We start from the raw sequence: 14,943 nt of genomic DNA, 5'->3' as shown, positions 1-14,943 counted from the left end.
TAAAAAAAAAAAAAAAATGAAGCAAGTCTCTCTGATAAAGGCCTCATTTCTCAAACATATAAAGAACTGAGTCAAATTTGTAAAAATAAGAGCCATTCCCCAGTTGATAAGTGATCAAAGGATATGAACAGTTTTCAGATGAAGTAACCAAAGTTATCTATGGACGTATGAAGGGATGCTGTAACTCATTATTGATTGGAGAAATGTAAATTAAAATAATTCTGAGGTACTACCTCATACCTATTAGGTTGGCTAATAAGACAGAGAAGGAAAATGACAAATAGTGGAGGGGATGTGGGGGGAAAATGGGAGCATTATTGCACTGTTAGTGGAGTTGTGAACTAATTCAACCATTCTGTAGAGCAATTTGGAACTATGCCCAAAGGGCTACAAAACCATGCATACCTCTTGACTTAACAATGACACTACTAGGTCACTAAGGAGATTTAAAAAAAAAAAAAAGGGAAAGCACCTATATGCACAGAAATATTTATGCATTTTGCTTTAATGAAAAACAGTTGAAAATAATTTAAAAATCATTTTTGAAAGGGCAGCTAGGTGGCACAGTGGATAGAGCACCAGCCCTGAAGTTAGGAGGACCTGAGTTCAAATCCGGCCTCAGACCAAACACTTGACACTTACTAGCTATGTGACCCTGGGCGAGTCACTTAACCCCAATTTCCTAAAAAAAAAAAAAACCATTTTTGAAAGAAAAAAAATTTCCCAGAGTAAACTCTGAATAGGAAGGAAGGAAGGAAACAAGCAGGCACTTTGCTAAGCACTTTACAAATATCACCTCATTGTGTACAGTCTCAGGAAGGGACGGAAGGATAGAATTTGGAGCACAAAACTTAAAAAAAATTAATTGTTTTAAAATGTAATTGGGGAAAAAGAAAATATTATATAAAGAAGGATATATGTGTGTATATTTCCTCTGAGAAATTAAATATATATATATATATACATATATCATCTCACTTGATCCTTCCAATAATCTTGAGAGGTAAGTGCTGCCCATTTTATACTTAAGGAAACTAAGGCAGCTATAGATTAAGTGACTTGACCATGGTTACGCAGCAAGTAAGTATCTGAGACCACATTTGAACTCAGATCTTCTTGATTCCAGGCCCAGTGCTCTATCCAGTGTTCCACTTAGCTGCCTCCATAAGAATATAATGCATCAAAGACACCGTGATCTTTGAAAACCACCATCAAGATCAGGCCAATCTATAAAAAAAATCATAGTGAGGGGCTGAGGAGAGGGGGCTGAGACATAGTGGGGGCAGGGAGAGTACTAAGTCATAAGTTGCTTAAGGACGAGTGAGTCATTGGTATGTGTGTAGGCAAAAAGGAAATAGAGATAGAGAAAGAGACAAAGATATATTTAAGATTAAAAATAGATGATTAGAGAGACGAATTCTCAAAGAAGATAGGATTGAGAGCTCAAGTTGAAAGAATACACAATTGGGGCAGCTAGGTGGTGCAGTGGATAGAGAACCAACCCTGGATTCAGAAGGAGCTGAGTTCAAATCTGGCCTCGGACACATAACACTCACTAGCTGTGTGACTCTGGGCAAGTCAATTAACCCCAATTGCCTCACCAAAAAAAAAAAAAAAAAAAAGAAAGAATATACAATCACTAATAACTAGAAAGATCAAGAAAGCCTTCATGGACTTTGTAGTCTCTGAAGTAAGTTCTGAGGGAAGCTAAGGATTCTTAATAGTATGTGTAAGGATGGAGTACATTCTCAGTATATTTAGCATTTTATTTTTCCCCAGTTACATGTAAAAACAATTCTTAACATTTGTTTTCAAAACTTTGAGTTTCAAATTCTCTCCCTTTCTCCCTCCACACCCCCTCTCCTCACTGAGAAAGCAAGCAACTCAATATAGGTCATACATGCGTAGTCATGCAAAACATATCCGTAATAGTCATGTGAAAGAAAACACTGACAAAAAAAAAAAAAAAAAAACTCAAGAAAAATAAAGCCAAAAAAAAAAAGCATGCTTCCATCTGTACTGAGACACCATCAGCACTTTCTCTGGGGGCAGATAGCATTTTTCATCTTAAGTCCTTCGGAGTTGTCTTGGATCATTGTATTGCTGAGAATGCTAAGTCATTCACAGCTGATCATCTTCCCACATTGTTGTTACTTTGTATGCAGTACATTTCCCTTTGCTTCAGCCCATGAGAGTCTTTCCAGTTTTTTCTGAGAGCATCCTGCTCATTATTTCTCATAGTACTATAGTGTTCTATCATAATTACATAACACAACTTGTTCAGCCATTCCCCAATTGATTGGCATTGGATGGGGTACATTCCAAGACCAAGGAACAGCTTGTGCAGAGATACAAAGGAAATAAAAGAAATTGTAACTCGGGGGTGGGGGGAGAGCTCTTAGTAGGCCAATGTGACTGGGATGCATAATGCATGACGGGAAAAAATGTGGAGAGATTGAGGAGGCCTAGATTATGAAGGGATTTAAATGCCAGAGTGAGGAATTTGCACTTTAGCCTAGAGGACCCTTGATAAAACCATGAGAAGGCAAAAGGCAGGCTTTTGAAGACAATGCACTATAGCAGAACACATTTTAATAGTCATGAAGTTAATTCACAGGTATAAAGAATTAAGACATGACTGTCTTTACAGGATCTGAATTTCAGAACTGGAAGATGATGTACTGATCATTTTTTTCTAATTCCTTCATTTTGTAGATTTGGAAACTAAGACCCCAAAAGGCAACGTGATTTGCCTAAGGTCGTATAAAGAGTTAATATACAAGAGTTAATATACTAAAATCCAAGTTTTCTTATCCCTAGGCTTGGATAGGAAAGCCCTGAGGCATCATGAAAGCACTGGGATGCTTGGAAGCAGGAGATATTACCAAGGGGAAGGAGGAAACTCATGAAGAAGTAGCAGAGTACAGATGAAAAGTCTTATCAAGTATATCCTATAGCTGATGGAGAGACAAACTCCAAAGCAATAAGAGACAGGCTCTGTGGAAATAGTTAGTTTAGACATTCTCAAGGTAGGAGGAAGTGTCAGTGGTTTGGGGGACGAGGAGAGGCACTAATCCTCTAGAGTATTCTATTATATAGATTATATACTACCTGATTAGTCAACCAGATAATTCAGTTTTCTCTTGAGAATTCAGCTTTCTAGAGAAAAAAAAAATTGACTTGTAAAAGAGACAGCTTAGCTCAGAGAGTGTTAATAAATACCAAGCAACTATTCTTTAGAATTCAAGCTTAGCAAAAATAAACAAAGGCTAATTATCTCTATCCAAAGCAGCTGCTGCCCATATACATGTTTCCTTCCTTCCTTCCTTCCTTTCTTCCTTCCTTTCTTCCTTCCTTCATTCCTTCCTTCTCTCATTCCCTCCTTCTTTCTTTCTCTCTTTCTTTCAACAAAGATTTATTAAATGTATTACCAAGCAGGGAGATTTTAAACATAATAGCTTCAAGGACTTAAAGATGAGCATAGAGGACAAAGGAAAGGCACATGGTAGGTGTGAGCAGGCTGTACCATAGCACTAAGAAGGAATTCTGAAGAACAGGAATAAAGGATGTTATTAAGAAATTGAATTGCATGAAAGGATAGAAGATGAGCTTCTATGGCAAGAGGAAGAAATGACTGGTGGACAGTTGAGTGCTCCATGGTATCTTCTCAAAGTTAGCAGAGAGTTAGGAAGGCCTCAAGCACATTGGTTGGCTCACCTATGGTGAATTTTGGGGAGGACATAGATGAGTCTCACAAGTAGGAATACACGGAGGGAATTCTACAATCAGTAAGATCACTGGCGTCTAGGTGGCAGAGCAGAGAGAGTGCTGGACCTGGAGTCAGGAATACCTGAATTCAAATTTGACCTCAAATACTTACCAGCTGTGTGACCTTGGGAAAGTCATTTAACCTTGTTTGCCTCAGTTTCCTTATCTGTAAAATGAGTTAGAGAAGGAAATGGCAAACCGTTCCAGTAATCTTGCCCAAAAAATGGGATCACAAAAAGTCAAACATGACTGAAGTGACTCAACAACAATACCACAGATTCATTCATTGCAGAGCACTGTGCAAGGCACTAAGGAGAATAAACATTTGTTTTTAAATAAAACATTATCCCTCTCCCTGATAAGATGCGGACCTTTATCACCTCCAGGTTTCTTCTTTCACTTACCAACTTTGACATGTAGAAACAAATATTATGTGGTAGGAATAGTCATTCTGAAAAGTAATCCTTTCTTTATGGCCAAAATATACAATGAGGAGTGCAGGGTCACTGAAGCAAATTGCACTGCAAAAAACCTGTCCGCTTAATGTAGACAATGTCTACATGTCATGTAACTTTCTTCAAAAATATCAAAATATCATCAAACCATTTCCCCTTCTCCTTCCTTCTCTCAGCTAGCTCTCTCTCTCTCTCTCTCTCTCTCTCTCACTCTCTCACCCTCTCTCTCTCCCCCCTGTAAAATGGATGTCTATATACATACACATGTGTGCATAAAATGCCCCTCTTTACTTTCCCTCTTTTTCTCTCCCACTCTCCCTTTCTCTCTCCTCACTCATTTTGTCTTTTGTCTCCTCCTTATCTCTCTCTGTATTTGTCTCTTTATTCCCTTACTTTCTCCTCTATTTCCTTTCTTTCTCTGGCCCCAACATTCTCTTTCAATCACTCTCTCCCCATCTTCAGTTTTCAAAGTCATCTCTGAGTAAAAAAAAACCCACATATTTTTAATATAATTGATCTCATTCTTTGCCTTCTATCCCACGAATAGCGGGATAAATTATTTTTACATTTTAAAGCTAAAATCTTCCGCCAGGCTAATTTTTAAACTCAACTATGTTTCTGATCCTAGAAATTCTATTTTCTTACCACAGAAATCCTTTAGAGTTACAATATTATGAATAAAAAAAATGAGACTTCAGTGTGCCACAAGTGAAATCTTATTCTTGATGAGCTCAAAACTATTCCTTATTTCATTTGAATACAGCTCACCATGAATTACTGTTAATGCTGAGGGGTTCACACCAAGCATGCTATCTGCCTCATATGATTGCACCCAGAAGTGAACCTATAATGACCAAGCTCTGTGTGGCTGGGCTCAGTGAATGCCTAGGCATTGCTGCATTACAATCTTATTCTGATCCTCATCTCAGCCTGCGTTTAAGGATGAGGTGGAGGTCACTGCAGACTGTGATAGCTTCATTGGGAAGCCAAGTTTAGCCATGGACAGAGTAAGTGAAAGACAAATCAGTCAAGTCATAAAACAGTAGGTTGGCAAAAAGAGAGCAAATGAAAACAGAAGGAAAGGTTGGGATAGAAGAGGACGAGAGGATTTTAAATTTTATTTCCATTTATTTCCTTTTCTTAACACAAGCCAGAACAAACATATGGCTAGTTACACCATGTGGATACTAATTTAACCAATGGAGAGTAAAAAGTTAAGAGGCAATAGAGAATTAAATTTATCGTCATCTTTTAGGATGGAACAAAGATGGGGGAGCAAGACTCTTTGTAATTGAATTTACTAGTTTACTGAGGGTTAACTAGGAAATCCTTCTTGGCTTCAACTCCTGTTGCTGAAAATCTTTTAAAAATTGATTGGCCCAAAGTATGTGAATTTGTTTTGCTTAGTTATGCTTATTTATTACAAGGATTTTTTTATATATATTTTATTGGAGGGGATGGAAAAAAAGGAAGCTCTAAATAGTGTAGTAAAAATAAAAAAGAAAAGGAAAGAAACAAAAGAAAAAATAAAGAAGGGTCATTGAAGCATTTTTTAAATGCATAGAAGGAAGTTCAGAAAAATAGCAGACAAGCAAGAAAAGATTAAATGTATTGTGCTAATAGAAATTTACAGTATCACATACAAAAAAATTAAGGTAAAAAAAATAAAACAAAATGGACTAATCAACGTTTCTGCTTTGTAAGTATGGGCTAGTAAGTGTATCGATTCTTGGATGACACTATATGTCGTCATGCCTCAGCAGCTCATTCTATCAATTCTTATCAGACAGTGCCATATATGTCAAAGTCTGGAAATTTGGCTAAATGTACAGTGAACTCTGGGCATATGCTGGATACCATTTTTCTTTTTTTTTTAATCTAAGCCCCCTACCAGGAGTTTATTTTCCCATGATCTTCCTCTTTCTTATTACACACACACACACACACACGCACACACACAAAGACAGATATATATATAGATAGATATAGATATAGATATAGATATAGATATATAGATATATAGATATAGATATATAGATATATAGATATATATATCCAAAATACTAAATCTTCCCATAAGTGGGGCTGGAATTAATTTAGCTTTATTTCCTTTATCCAATGCATGTTTAGTCCCTAAAAAGAGAGCGAGCATTGAAAGGCAAAACATTTTTTTTTTACTTTTTCACACTAAAAAATCTCTGGGGGGCAGAGCCAACATGGCGCAGTGAAAGCAGTGACTTCCTTGAGTTCTCCCCCAAACTCCTCCAAATACCTATAAAAATGGCTCCAAACAAATTCTAAAGCAACAGAACCCACAAAAAAAAAAAACAGAGTGAAGCAAATTTCCAGCCCGACAACCTGGATGGTTGATTGGAAATACATATCGCACTGGGCTAGGAAAGGAGCGCGGTTCTTCGTGGATGCGCAGGCAAGATAGGCCTCAGCAAACCTGGAGTAGCCCTAAGAGGAATAAATCATGGGTAGCTGTGGTGGTTTCCAGACTTCTCAATCCATGAATGCCAAAGACAACTTAGAAGGTCAGTAGGAAAAGTCTGTCTCTGTAGTGAGAGAGAGAAGCATGCAGTCCCAGCCCCAGTCCCAGCATGGCCCTGGGGTAGCAACTGCCTCCTGAGCTTCTGGCCCACAGACTGAGGGGGAATCAAGTGGCTGATCAGAGGGTGATTGCAGGGATCTCTCTACTGGTGCAGGATTCTCTTGCTTTGCCCGGGCTTGGATTTGGTCACAGTTCTGGGTGGCGGTCCTAGGGTGAGGAGGAGCACTGACATGGTGGAGCTTGTAGTGGTGATAGAAAGGAAATCCTCCTCACAGTTCCAAGACAGAAAAAGAGTGCTTGTGGTCACTCATAGACCAGAGCACAGGCCAGGAAAGGAGTAAAGACCTCGTCCTTGATCATAGCACCTTGGAAGAACTGAAAACTTACAGGTCCCTAAAAGTATCTCTGAAAACAGCTGCACAAAACCCCCAAAGCTTGGGACAGTATATTCTCCACAGTGGAAGCAGACCTCTACCTTAACAAAGAGTTTATAACTCAAGTAATTCGTTGGAATCATGAGCAAGCAGCACAAAAAAAAGTCAGACTATAGAATCTTACTTTGGTGACAAAGAAGATCAAAATTTACAAACAGAAGAAGACAGCAAAGTCAAAGCTCCTACATCCAAAGCCTCCAAGAAAAATATTAATTGGTCCCAGGCCATGGAAGAATTTTGACAAGGAACTAAGAGAAGTAGAGGAAAAACTGAGAGTGATTCAAGAAAATCATGAAAAACAAGTCAACAGCTTGCTAAAGGAGGCCCAAAAAAATACTGAAGAAAATAACACCTTATAAAATAGCCTAACCCAAATGGCAAAAAAGGTCCAAAAAGCCAATGAGTAGAAGAATGCCCTAAAAAGCAAAATTGGTCAAATGGAAAAGGAAGTCCAAAAGCTTACTGAAGAAAATACTTACTGAAAAATTAGAATGGAGCAATTAGAAGCTAGTGACTTTATGAGAAATCAAGACACTGTAAAACAAATCCAAAAGAATGAAAAAAATAGAAAACAATGTGAAATATCTCATTGGAAAAACAACTGACCTGGACAATAAATCCAGGAGAGAGAATTTAAAAATTATTGGACTAACTGAAAGCCATGATCAAAAAAAAGAGACTAGACATCATCTTTCAAGAAATTATCAGGGAAAACTGCCCTGGCATTTTAGAACCAGAGGGCCAAATAGAAATTGAAAGAATCCACCGATCACCTCCTGAGAGAGATCCCCAAAGGAAAACTCCTAGGAATATTGTAGCCAAATTCCAGAGTTCCCAGGTCAAGGAGAAAATATTGCAAGCAGCTAGAAAGAAACAATTTAAATATTGTGGAAACACAATCAGGATTTACATGAGATTTAGCAGATTCTACATTAAGGGACCACAGGACTTGGAATAAAATATTCTGGAGGTCAAAGGAGATAGGATTAAAACCAAGAATCACCTACCCAACAAAACTGAGTATAATCCTTCAGGGGAAAAAATGGTCACTCAGTGAAATAGGGGACTTTCAAGCATTCTTGATGAAAAGACCAGAGCTGAATAGAAAATTTGACTTTCAAAGACAAGACTCAAGTGAAACATGAAGAGGTAAACATGAAAGAGAAATTGTAAGACACTTATGAAGGTTGAACTGTTTACATTCCTGCATGGAAAGATGATATTTGTAACTCATGAGACCTTTGTCAGTATTAGGGCAGTTGGAGGGAAATAATTATATGTATGTACAGATAGATAGATAGATAGATAGATAGAGGGCACAGGGTGAGTTGAAGATGAAGGGGTCACAACATGTAACTCATGGGTCCTTTGTCAGTATTAGGGTAGTAGGAGGAAAAAAATTATATGTATGTATAGACAGATAGATAGAGGGCACAGGGTGAGTTGAAGATGAAGGGGTGATATCTGGAAAATAAAATTAAAGGGTGAGAGAGGATTATACTGGGAGGAGAAAGGGAGAGGTAGAATGGAGTAAATTATCTCACATGAAACAGACAGGAAAAGGCTTTTACAATGGAGGGGAAATGGCAGAAGGTGAGAGGGAATGAGTGAATCTTATTCTCGTAGGATTTGGCTTAAGAAGGGAATAACATACACAGTGGAGTATGGAAATCTATCTTACCCTACAGGAAAATAAGAGGGGAAGGAGACAAGAGAGCAGGGGGATGATAGAGGGGAGGGCAGATTGGAGGAGGGGATAATCAAAAGCAAACACTTCTGAGGAGGGACAGGGTCAAAAAAGAGAAAAGAATAAATGGGAGGCGGGATAGGATGAAGGGAAATATACTTAGTTTTTCACATGACTACTATGGAAGTGTTTTGCATGACTACACATGTATAACCTGTATCAAGTTACTTGCCTTTTCAATAAGGGTGGGTGGGGAGGGAGGAAGGGAGAAAATTCGTAACCCAAAGTTTTAAAAACACATGTTAAGAAAAAATTGTTTTCACATGCAACTGGGAAATAAGAAATATACAAATGAGGTATTGACATATATCCTGCCCTACAGGAAAATAGAAGGGGTAGGGGATAAGAGAAGGGGAGGGAGAGATAGAAAGAAGGGAAGATTAGGGAAAGGGGTATACAGAATGCATGCCATCTTGGAGTGGGGGGAGGGATGGGATGGGGAGAAAATTTGGAACTCAAAATCTTGAGGAAGTGAATGTTGAAAACTAAAAATAAATAAATTTATTCAAAAAAATAAAAAAGAAAAGAAAAGAAAAAAAATAAATTGCTCAGATGTCTAAGATCTGGTCACCTGTTATTAGCATCACAAACAGTACAGGTTTTTAAAATTCCTCAATAAATCTTGTCTCTGACTGAAAAAAAAAATCTGTAGGCACAGTTTATATTCCCATATTAAAACCCTGAAGTTGGAAGGGAAGATAGAGTTCATATAGCCCCACCTCATACTCTATGCAGAAATCCTTTCTTTTACATCCTCTTAAGGTGATCACCTTGTTCTTTGCTTGAATATTTCTAGTGAGAACCATTCATATCCCTAATAGCTTGTGTCATTCACAAATTAAATAAACATGGTTTCTGTCTTCATCGAATTCATTTATTTTTTTTAAGAATGAAACCATGGATAACTCTTTGTACCTCAGGAGACCTTCTTCTAGTTTGACATCATTAATCAGCATTCAGTGTATCATGCATTAATCTACCTGACTCTATAACGATCAAATTCTTCTTCATTTTTTTTCCACAAGGGCATCATCAACAATTTCATCAAATGGCCAAATGAAATCAGGAGATTTTGCCCATATCATTTCTCTTCTCTCCCAGCCTAGCAATCGTATCAAGAAATGAAGTGCTTCATTTGGTAAGCCTCATTCTTAGTAAATCCACATTAGCTCCTAGGGATCACTGAAGAAACATATGTCGAATAATTATTTGTAATATTTCATTTGTGATTGACATTCAGCTCACAGATTTATGTGTCCAGGTTCCACTTTTTTCCATTTCATGAAGATTGGACCATTTGACCATCTCCACAGTTTTGATACCTACCTCTTCTCTACAATTTCTCAAGAATTACCTAAAGTAGTTCCACAATGAGAGCTTTAAGTTATTTTTGCACCCTAGGATATAATTCATCATGAGTTAGAAACTTGAACCCATTGAAAACAGCTAAGCACTCTCTTCCTTCATTAAAATCCTAATCACTAATAGAGAGTTGATTGCTAAGATAAGTGAGGAAATGATTAGGAGAGTATTTAACTATGTCATGAGTTCAAGTCACCAGACCCTGGTAAACTATATCTTAGGGTAATGTAATAACTGGTATGTGCTATTGCCGAACCGCTATCAATGATATCTGAAGGGTGGTAGAAAATCAAAGAGATACCTTAGGATTAGAGAAAGACAAATATTTGATTTTCAACAACAAAAAAAAAAAGGTAGGATGAACTTAACAAATTTATTTCTGGCAGAATCCACGAACATAGAGAAGGAATGGTTGGTGGACATAGAAAAAAGAAAACATTGATCAGAAAGAGCCAACATGGCTGCAAGAACTGGTTGGGCCAGAGTAACCTCACTTCATTTTATTGTCAGTGTGCCTAGACTGGTAGATCAAGAGAATGATGCAGATATAGTTTACCTAGATTGATCAAAGTTTTTGACAAGTCCTCATGCTATTGTAGAAAAAAAAATATGAACAAGATAATTAGGCAGTTAGTAGATTCAGAATCAGTTGAATGGCCAGAAATCAAAGGGGAGACATTAATGGTTTGATATTAGCATGCAAGGATATTTCTACTGGAAGACCCCCAACAATATGTACTTGGCCCTCAACTATTGAATAGTTTATTCAATGATTTGGCTAAAGGCATAGATGATATGTTTATCAAATTTGCAAATTAAAAAAAAAAGGCTAAAAGGACTAGCTAAAGTGTCAGATGACAGAGTCAATATCCAAAAAGATCTTGACATTTGTCCATGAAATTTGCCAGGGGACAATATAAAATCTTATACTTGGATACAAAATCTTGACCATACTTGGACAAGATGAGTTAGATTTTTCTAGACAGAAATTCATCTGCTCTCTCAGAAATCGAACCTGATCGTTCTTTTAGTAGCTTAGATAAGTTCATCTAGTAACATAAACTCATTAAGTAAAGATAGGTGCTCTCTTGCTATCTCTCTTCACTTATCTTGGATATCTCAAAAAAGAGGGGAATATCTAAAAGTTCAAGATGAACCAGTAGAATAACATAGTTGTATTTAAAAAGTTGATATTACATTAAGTTGTATGAAAAAATGAATATTAAGAGATGATAAGGGAACTAGGTGGTACGGTGGACAGAGTACCAGGCCTGGAGTCAGATAGACTCTTTCCTGAGTTCAAATTTGACCTCAGTCCTGCTCAGTCTTTGCTGGATCTTCATCCCTGGATGTCCTCCAGTGCTCTGTCCTGGGCCTTCTCTTCTTACCCTCTGTATAACTTTGCTTGGTCAACTTATTAGCTCCTATGGATTCAATTAACCTCTCTATACAGATGATGCTTAGGCCTATTCATTCAGCCCTAAGCTCTTTCCTCACCTCCAGTATCACATGCAGTAGCAGATCTCTAACTCCCTATTAGACATTTCAAACTGGAAGTCCCATAGACATCTTAAAATCAACATGTCCAAAATTGAACTCATTATCTTTCTCCCTGCCCCCGTCTCTCTTCCTAACTTCTCTATTGCTATTAAAGGCACCAATATCCTTCCACTCACCTAGGCTTGCAACCTAGGTGACATCCTCAACTCCTCACTTTCTCATCTTCTATATTCAATCTTCTGCTAAATCCTATCAATTTAACTTTGGAACATCTTTCCAACATACTCCCTTCTTTAATCTGACACTACTACCACCCCATTTGCAGGCCATATCACCTCTTGCCTGAACTGTTGCAATAGCTTATAGGTTGATCTCTCTGCCTCATCTCTCCTCATTCTGTCTTCCATCAGCTATCATGTGATCTTCTAAAAGTGCAGTTCTTACCATGTTTAATAAACCACAGGGGCTCCCTATTACCTCCAAAATTAAATATGATATCCTCTGTTTGACTTTTAAAGCTCTTCATAACATAGCCTCCTCTTACCTTTCCTATCTTTTTAGCTTTTACTCCCCTTTATGTACTCTGCTGTCTTACAACACTGGCCTCCTTTCTCTCCTTGCATAAGACCCTGCAGCTCTTAATTCTGTGCATTTTCACTAGTTGAAACCCATACCTGGAATGCTCTCTCTTACCTGGGCTCTAACTCCTGATATCTCTGGCTTTTTTCAAGTGTCGGCTAAAATCTCATCATCTACAAGAAGCTTCTTTTAGACCCCACTAAATACGAGTGTTTTCCCTCTACTGCCTTCTCCAATTTTTCCTGTTTATATCTTGTCTGTATATAGCAGCTTATATTTGTCTCTACCTATAGACCGTGAGCTCCTTGAGGGCAGAACCTGTTTTCGTCTTTCTTTATAATCCCAACCTTAACGCAGTTTCGGCCACATAGTATGGAAAAGGGTAAGGGAAAGGAATAAACATTTAAGAAGCCCTTACTATGTGTCATACACACTGTGCTAAGTACTCTATAGATAACTTCATGGAGATTACCTTCTTTGATCTTCACAATAACCATGTGAGGCAGGTGCTGTTATAACCCCTATTTTACAGTTGAGGCACACAGAGGTTATGTGATTTGCTGAGGATCACATAGCTAATACGGCAACATTTGAATCTAGGTTTTCTTGACTCTAGGCCCAGCATTTTATCCACTGTGCTACCTAGCTCCTGCTATGGGCTTAATGATTGCTTGTGGAAAACTACCAAGTCATTGGGGGATTGTGACCTGCCTCTGTGGAAGGAGTGCCAAAACTAGCTAAATCACAAATCCTTGAAGAGCTGAATTATTTTATGCATATCAGGATGTCCTGGCTGATATATAACTAACAGTCATTGAGAACTTTTAAAATATCCCCTGCTTATGCTCTGTGTAATGCATGGTACAACCAAGAAGTCGTATAAATGACTAAAACCATAATCATCATTACTGTTATTTTTATTTTGTAGATTAATTTGGCCTTTAACCATTAAAAAGAACCTTAATTTTCAGAGTTATCATTACCATAAATTCTAGTTTATACCATCTCATTGTATCTAAGTATCAAAATTATATATAAACATTTTCATCTTAAAAGAAAGTCTGCTGTACCTAGCCACAAAAAGATAATGCTAATTAGACATTCTTATCATCTATCTTTGAGTATGGATAGTGAGATTAAAGTAAAAATTCTGCCTAGATTCAAGTAATCATATAGACAAATAGAATTTAATTAGGATGTAAGAAACAGCAGATTTCTGCTTCATCATCATCATCACCGCCACCATCATCATTGTTAAATATTTATCAAGCATCCAAATTGTACACAACAGTATCATAAGCACAATCAGTGGAGTTATGAGGACACGCCATTTGGCTCACTCAAACTGAATACAAATGACCTTATTGTTAAATGATCCTAAAACATTTAATAGGTTTGGCAAACAAGAGAAAAACTTAGGTCACAGTGAATCTGCAACAGTGAGATCATATAGGATAATGCATGTCGAGTGCTTTGTAAACCTTAAAGCACCACATAAATGTGAATTATTTTTGTTGTTATTATGACTGTCATCATCATCATCATCTGAGTTTCCCCAAAAATTGATAAATCTGAAGACTCAATGCCAGGCACAGCATAATCAAATGGGAGGTGGGGAGGAAGGCCAGCAAGGGGAAATCGGTAATTTCATCAGAACTTCCAAGGAAGAACTCCTCCTACCAATGATGATCAGTGCCTGTTCTGCAACTTCAGAGGAGGGAGGGTAGAAGACACTGAGAGGTTAAGACATTTGCTGAGGGTCATAGAGCCAGTATGTGTCAGTAGATGAACTTGTGATTTCACCTCTTCATGCCCCAAGCAAGTTGAACAACAGGTGCTGATCATCTTTGGTCTATTAGAATGAGGAGTATGTATTAAATAAAGGCACTGAAGCAGATGACCTCCAAGATCTCTTCTAAGTCTAAATCTATAATTTATATATAACTTATAATCCTTCAATCTAAACAACTATAATTTAATAGGTAGTCTTAAAGAGTTGGCCCAGGCCCAAAGATACAAATAACTTGCCTGTGGTCACAGCCTCAGAAGTAAGATTTGAACCCTATTCTTTTTTTTTTTTTCAGATCTGAAGGGTTTCAAAATAATTCTTTATTGAAAAATGTAGTCCTATGATTTGACTTTTGAAAAACAAGATTTTCTAACCATATGATTATAGGTCTCTTCCTTTTTTTAAATTTTATTTATTTTATTCTTAACTTAAGAAATAAAACAAGCATTTCCATAACATAGTAGAATAAAAAAAAAAGATGATTGTACATGAAACTACAAAGCTGTTATGTATAACTTGCTATTCCTTTTAAATAAATAATAAAGTTATCACATAACTTTCTTGTTTATTCCTTCCTCTGCCCCCCCCATGGCTACCAGTAGGCACAAATGAGTGTTTGCATGTGTATGTATAAGACCATTCTATACATACATATATACATATATATTTATCAGTTCTTTCTCTGGATGCAGATAGAATCTTTATTCACATGTCCTTTGTAGTTAATTTGGGTACTTTTAATAGTCTTGACAATT

General features: G+C 37.3%; 1 protein-coding gene across 1 annotated transcript in view; it reads right to left on the bottom strand.

Annotated features, from left to right (window-relative positions):
* The window catches only part of LOC114023870 (cytosolic beta-glucosidase-like), a 116,975-nt gene that overhangs the window by 48,524 nt on the left and 53,508 nt on the right, over positions 1 to 14,943 (bottom strand). The gene's annotated exons all lie outside the window — the stretch shown is intronic.

Source organism: Vombatus ursinus, unplaced genomic scaffold (genome assembly GCF_900497805.2).
Source record: "Vombatus ursinus unplaced genomic scaffold, bare-nosed wombat genome assembly UNPS02014818.1, whole genome shotgun sequence".
Classification (NCBI taxonomy): Eukaryota; Metazoa; Chordata; class Mammalia; order Diprotodontia; family Vombatidae; genus Vombatus; species Vombatus ursinus.
Note: the sequence above shows the minus strand (reverse complement) of the source record. Positions and strands in the feature narration are given on the sequence as shown.